Genomic DNA, 7,558 nt, shown 5'->3' with positions numbered 1-7,558 from the left:
TCTCCAGGACTGTTACCGAGAAAGCCCAGAAAGATCTAGGGCTGCAGCAGGGCAGCTGGTTAGGCCTGGAGGTGGGGGGATGGTTTTGGTCCTAAGCCTAGGCCCTCCTGGGGGCTGAAATCCCCAGGCCTTCCCAGTCTTGCCCAGCCTGCTTACCTCCAGCCACTCCTCATCAAGAAAGCCCATATCATGACTGTCTTTCCCGACTTTCCAGGACATTTTCAAGGTCAATTCTGATTCATCCGGAGCACCCCTGGCATGCTGAGCACAACTTTGCCTCCTGACAGGCCTTTCTGACAGCGGCCCTCTGCTCATGCTGCCTGGTTTGCACCACCCCACCCGTCAAAGAGCCAGCTGAGAAGTCCCCTCCTCCTCGGGCTGCTCAGAGGCAGAGACGCAGACACGCATGGCTCCCTCCTTCACGTCAGACTCCTAGGCCCAGATGCCCTTTTCAGGGTGTAGCTGTGAGCAGGATTTCTGACTCTCCTGGGCTTGGGTGAAATGGATTTTCACCCCTCACTTCATGTGAGAAGGAAATGAGGGCTTCCCTGTGGGGCACAGAACAGTGCCTGGTGGGAGCAGCCTCGCCAGGGTTAGGTTCCCCGCTGTCGTTGATGAAGGACAGTCCCGACCTGCGTCTCGCATCAGCTTCTCCTTTTGGACATTCCCGAACACTCTGCGACTTCCCCCAGATGCACTTTCTCACCAGTAAAAGGGAGATGGAACCAATCATCAGATCGGGGCAGATACATGCTGTGAACACTGGATGCGAACACAGAAAGGACTGGTCTGCTGGTCTCCCTCCTTCCCCAGGCGGCCTGGAGATCTTTAAAGAGGAGCACATCGAAGACCAGCAACTGTTTTGGTTCTTTCTGGCCCAGCTGATACAGTTGGCCACGTCTCTGCCCAGACCAGCATGCACCCAAATCTCCGGCGCAGTCTCAGCCCAGAGGGCAGGAGGAGAGGTGAAGGAGAACGGCGGCTTCTCACCCAGAAGGGGACGGGGCGTGACCGACTTGAGACACCAAAGTTCACCATGGACAGAACAATCAGCCCCCTGCCTGGTGACGTTTCCTGCCCCTGCTCCCTCTCCCGGGACCCAGAAATGGGTGTGAGCTGTCACACAGCTGCGGGGGAGGTCACAGGGGCAGGACATCAGGGCACTGGTGCAACATGGGGCTCAGGGAACTGGGGGTAAATCTCCACTTAGGAGCCTTGCTGGACTCCCATCATATATGCTGTGCTTAGTTCAATAAAATTCCCGAGAGTCTCCCAGCCTCAAGGTCTTGGTCTTAATTTACCCTGCCTGGCAGCAAAGGGGCCATAGGCCTTGGTAGTCATGTGATAACATATCCTGAAAGCTGGTATCATGTTTAAGGAAGAGGGCTACCTGGGGGCCTAGCCTGGTGCCTGGCTCTCCAGGGACACCCACATGGTGGTGACGGTTACCCTCCAAATATGCTTGATGAATGTATATATTAACCAGAGCTCTTAGTTCTGACCTCTTTGTAATCTGGAGACTCTTTATATGGGTTTTCTATTGCTGGCATAATAAATTGGCTTAAAACAATATAATTTATTCTAGTACTGTTTCTACAGGTCGGACTGGGGTCTCCATTTCCTTGCTGGCTGTCAGCTGGGGGCCATCCTTAGCCCCTAGGGGCCTCTGTCTGGTCCTTGTGTGTAGGCCCCACAGTTCAGGGGCAGTAACAGCACATTGGCTGCATCTCGTGTTTGGGATCTCCACAGCCTCCCCTTCTGCCTCATCTCTGCTGTCTGGGGCCAGAGAGTTCTCTGTCTTTAAGGGACCCTGTGATTAGTTAGGGCTCCAAGTAGCTACCCCAGGACTCTCCCTGTCTTACAGTCTGTCACCTTACATTGGCAAAGGCCCTTCGCCCTGTAATGGCCTAGTCACGGGTTCCCGGGATCAGCATGGGTGCCTGTGCAGCGCCGTCGCTCAGTCGGCCACACTCCGCAGGAAATACTGTTTCTCCAGGAGAACGCGCCCACAGAGGCTCGGAGCTGGGGACCTCGGAGCTCTCCTCCGCATCAGAAAGCATTCACTGAGTGCTCACTATGTACTAAGAACTTTTCTAAGTGTTGGGGATACAAAATGGAAATGATGATACTGGTAAGAAGAAAGAGAAAGAAGAGGAAGAGAAAGAAACCGACTTCTGCTGAACACTGCCTATATGTCAGGTGTTCTTCAGGCATTTTCACTATTGTTCAAGGGCCTCGCTTTGCACAGATGAAACACGTGGGACCCAGGGAGTTAGTAACTTCCCTGAGATCATCAAACTTCTCTGCTGCACGGTCCAGCCTCACCCCACCTTCCCCTCTGGTTCTCCAGGTTTGAGACACTCAGGACACCTCCAGTCTACACAGAGAAGTGCCTGCAGGGACGGAGCCCTGGACCCTCCCCACCAGGGCTCACTTCCCTCTTTCCCCCAAGGGTGAGCCTGTCTGCACTTGTGACCTTCCCTGGGTGGTTTCTAGAGGCAGCTGGAGCGGACAGCTGGCTGGCCCACAGTCCCTGACCTGGATGCCTGGAGTTCTGCAGAAGTCAGGGGGAGCCCATGGGGAGGGCTAGGCTCTGGGCCCTGAGGTTGCCCCTGGTCGGATTTACATGTTCTTGGTTGTTCAGGTGCGTTCCTTCCTCTTTTTAATGCCCTGACATATTTAAAGCTCATCCTTCAAAGGGCAATGGGCTGTGGACTTCAGTCTTCAGACCACAGTCCTATAAAGAATGGGAGCAAATGAGGTGCTTAATACACACTGTTGAGAAAAGTGAGAAGAGCCATGGCAGAAGCCAGAAAAATCTAAATAAAAAGCCTTGTAAGAGAAATTCACCTGCAGGTATTCATAGTCTTAATTATGACAATCCCCCTCTTGAATAGTTGCAGTGTAGCAAGCACGTTCATGTGCTGCTGATATACATTAATGTATTTACCCCTCACAACGTCCCTAAGAGGTGTAGATATAGGCCTTTTATCACTAACTCAGAAGGTGCTCAGAGATGTTAGGTAACTTGCTCTAGGACACACAGCCGACACGGTACAAAGTCCAAAGGCAGGTGTGCCCTCTGCCCATTCACAACCAAGCTCCTCCCGCCACAAAAGAGACCAGCCATGCCTTTGAGCCCACGGTTTCATTGTATTCCCACAACTCGTGCGGCTGGTCATTTTCTTCTCCTATTTTACAGTTAAACAGACCAAGCCTCAGCAAGGCAGGAGGACCTGGTCAAGGACCATGGCAAGGAGGGCACCAGGAGGAGGGAGGAACAGTGGCTTTGGGACCTGAGGCCAAGCTTTGGCCTTTCCATGCTTCTCCACACTGGTGCAGATACCAAGACTGGTGTCTGTGGTCACACTGACCGTCCACCTAATAGAACACACCCAGAACTCCTGGGTCTTCTCGCTGCCTGTGGGGGCCAGGGGGCCACTTACTGGTGGTACTTGTTTGCTATTTTTCTCCCTGGAAGCCCCTCCCCCAGCCCTTCCACGGTTGGCCCCAGCTTATCAGTCAGACACACAAAAATTTCATCTCTTCATGAGGGTGTCATAGCACCCCATTTCTCGTCACCTCCGTCTCTGGCCTGGCACACGACTGGACTCCAGGATGCTTGGGTACAGCTGGACCAGGGCAAGGGAGGGAGGTGGTAAGTCTCATGCAGAGGCAGGGAGGACTAATGAGCTCCAGTTTAAATATGAAGGAAACAAAGAGATGAGAAGACCCCAGGTTATCTTAGAAAAGGACCAGAAGAGGCCCAAACATGAGGCCCACCTCCCCCTTCAAAGCAGACCACACCCAGGCCAGGCAGCCCTGGGGAGAGACGTCTGCTGGCCTCGGCCCCCATGTCTATCTCCCTACTGTGACTCTCACTCACCCTCCAAATGTGGAGAGCCCAGAACTTCAGCTCACACAGGCATACTGGGGTGGGGTGCTGGGATGTGGCTCAGACTGTAGTTTTGCTCTGGGAGTGGGAGGAACCTGAGTACCTGGCTGGGTGGGGGCAGGACCATCACAGGGAAGGCAATGGGCAGGGTCTCAGGAGCCTGGGAGGAAGGGGAGCCGACCAACGATCAGGAGCTTTGAAGGGACCTCCATGTGTTTGGGGTCTCCACGGCGCCCCCTAGCAGGTGGGGCAGCTCCTGAATGTGGAAGCCGGCTAGATGGTGTCAGATCTCCAGGGCTCTGCCTGATTGCTGGGAACACATTGTGATTTTGCTCACACAGCAGGGGTGCCGAAAACAGCATCCCCACATGCCCAAGCTTTCTATGCCACGCTTAGTTTATTTGTCCTTTATACTCAGCCTCGGGTCCCCTTTCTCTCTGGTCTGACATAGGTTCCCCCTTGTGGCTCCTGAAACCTTTATCACTACCATTGCACTTATTCCATCAAACTGTGACTGGCTGCTTGCTTGTCTGAGCCTCCCTCTAGACCTCAAATGTCAAGATGGTTCATCTTTGGATCTGAGCAAAAGGTCTGGCCCAAAGTGGAGAATGATCCAGACAGCAATATATATTCTAATTATTGTTCAGTTTCTAATTATGTGGGATGTTAATTTCTCATCTTAGAGGATCCTCATGGCAGTGCCTGGAGAACAAAGGGTTGTCCATATATTCCAGGTGAAACTAATGCCCAGCTGGCAAAGGGGTTTGTTCTGGGTCATTCAGCTGGTGAGCTGCTGAGTCAGAACTTACACTCCTGTCTGATTTCAAAAACCATATACTTTCCACTATAGCAAAAGCCTTAAGACAAGTGATTCCCAAACCTGGCTGAGACTCACTACTAAGGGTGATGTGAAAACATATACATCCCTTGAGGTTATGATAGAAGCAAGGAGTTGGAGGGAGAAAGAGGGAGAGGAAAGACAGAGAGGGAGAGAGAGAAAAGAGACAGCGGGCAAGCAGTTATAAATGCCAAACAAATAAGCTGCTCTGCTAACAGTATTATCATCTAAACAGAAACTGCTCCAAAACATAGCAACTGATGAATTGTAACAAAAGAGAATCTGTTTGATCTTGAAGCTAGAAATATTCCTCTGTCAATGCCCAGGGGCTGTATCATGGAGCAAGAGGTGGTGTAATTCTAGTGCACTGCTTGGCCTGTGAACGATGCAAAATGAAATCTTAGCATGGTAAGTGAAGCGAACTGGATTTCGGTTGTTGGAATTACCCTATATAACAAAGTATGGAAGGCTTAGATGAGGTTGCAGGATAAAATAAATCTCAGAGCATGGACAGTAAAAAAGGAGAGGATAACCAGTGGTGTAAGGTTGCAAACATTAGATAGCACGCTAGGGACTGTTGGGAAACTGATGGGGTAAGAAAAACTTGCATCAGAGATATTTCTTTGAGTACAGGGATTGCTTTTTGAAAACATGGGTTTATGAGCCCTACCTTGGACCTATGCATTTGTCACAAGCTCCTCGGGTGAGTTTCATGGGCTCAGACCTCCGTGGAGCCATGGCCTGACGGCCAGGCCTGGTCCAGGAGGGGTGGTGCTCGTCTCACAGGTGCCAGCACACTGCTGCCTCTCTGCAGGGGTCTGGGAAGCAGAGGACCTTGTGGGCTGGTGTCGTGACTTTCCTTTGAGGAAGTCATTTGCCTCATCTTTCTGTCCTGTAAGGTTACTTCCAGCTCAGGAGGAAGCTGACCCAGATGAATGACTGGGATCCCAGCAATGTCTCTGCTTCCTTCTGTGATGCCTGTCCTACAGAGCAGAAGGCCACTCTGGTCCTCAGTGTGAGTACTGCCCTGTTCACCTCCTGACTTTTTGGTGACCCTCACCTTGTGACATTGGGTGTACAGTGGCCTTTCTGACCTTTGCAGAGGGGAGAGTTTAGGATGTTTTCATGGCTGCCCTGAATCACATCAGGTCAGCCCATCCTCTGTGGGAATGGATAAGGACTTCAGGGAACCTTGTGGTGAAAGGGGAAGCATGCTAACCTGGAGGCTGGGGACCTGAAGGACGTGGTTCTCAAACAACCCTGATGCTGGGGAACCCCAGGCATACACTTTTCCTCTCTGGTTTTCAATTTCTTTATCATGAGCTGGGCTCCGGCCCCCTCCAGCTCCCTCCGGCTCAGTCTAGTTACCATATGTTGTGCCTTTGGCCATACTTTCTGGAGAGATGTTCCAGGGCGGGGGCCAAGACAGCCCGGCCTCTGGATCCCTTCAATTTCCCATCCCTACCTTCTCATGGGGCAGCTCAGAGTAGGTACCCCTGAATTGGTTGTTAAGTATAATATATATATTATAAGGGCTTTGTGGACAGCCCTTTAACATTTTCTCATCCCAGACATACAATAACACCCTTAATCAGCAGGGCGAATCTGCGAAGTAAGCATTATTATTATAACAGGATGTTAGAATGGGATGTTTTCTCTCTTGGTTTTCAAAGGCTGAAAACAAATAGCAGGTGGTATCCGGTGGCAGACCATATGTGCAGGGCTTACAAAGGGGGTGACCCGAACTGGTTCTCTCATCTCCAGTCCACCACTCATTCCAACCATGTTAAAGGGCGCGAACCACCCATTTTCAGGACTAATAATGGTGGAGTTGTGGTTTCGATACTGGTCTAGAGTGGACTTTTACTATCAGGAAAATATGGAGCCATGCCTGAGGTTTGGTCTAAGGGTGGGATAAAATATACCTCTGACCGGGTGTAACAATGTATTAGAAAACTAATAATGTAATCAATTACTGTAATTAATTGATTAATAATTAATCAATTAATTACACATTTACAGCCTTAAAACAACACCCATTTATTATTTTATAGCTCAATAGGTCAGAAATCTGACATGAAGCTCAGGGGGCTAATATGGAGGTCAGCAGGCTGCATTCCTTTTTAACGGTTCTGGAGGAGAATCCATTTCCTTACCTTTTCCAGCTGTTCCGATTCTGAGGCTCAAGGCTTCCTTCTTCTGTTTGCAAACTCAGCGACATTGGGTCAAGCCCTTGTCACCCTGGGGCCTGCTCGCCCCTCTCCTCTGCCTCCCTCCAGTACCTCTACCTTGAAGAACCCCTGGGACTACATTGAACCCACCCAGGCAATTCCATATACCCTCCCTGACTTAAGGTCAGTTGATTAGCAATCTTAACTCCATCTTCAACTGTATGCCCCCTACGTCATGCAGCCTTAATTACACAGGTTCCAGGAGTCAGGACATACCGTCTTTGGGGAGCTATTATTCTGCTGACCACAAACGGGGAATGGTAGGAAGAAACAGAAATGCTTCCGGCTCCCTGCTTGCTAACATTGCTCACCCAATAAACTTAACTGAATCTGCTGTACAGGTGAGACCACTGAAGATAAGAGAGGGTGAGGGTGGGTTCCATTCTTGACTGAGCACCGGCATTCAGACGCCGCACCCTCTCCATCCCCACGGCATTCTGACTTACTGGATCTGCGAAGCGGCACGGGCATCAGGATTTTGTTGCAGCGCTCAGATGATTCCAACCAGTGACCACGGCTGGGAATCACCAACCCCCTAGCTTAAGGAATTCCTCCAAGCCACTACTCTGAACACCTGCAGAGCACGGTACTGCA

The sequence above is a fragment of the Manis javanica genome, chromosome 2 (genome assembly GCF_040802235.1).
Source record: "Manis javanica isolate MJ-LG chromosome 2, MJ_LKY, whole genome shotgun sequence".
In the NCBI taxonomy this organism is placed as follows: Eukaryota; Metazoa; Chordata; class Mammalia; order Pholidota; family Manidae; genus Manis; species Manis javanica.
The sequence above is the reverse complement of the archived record's forward strand: the minus strand, read 5'-3'. Positions refer to the sequence as shown.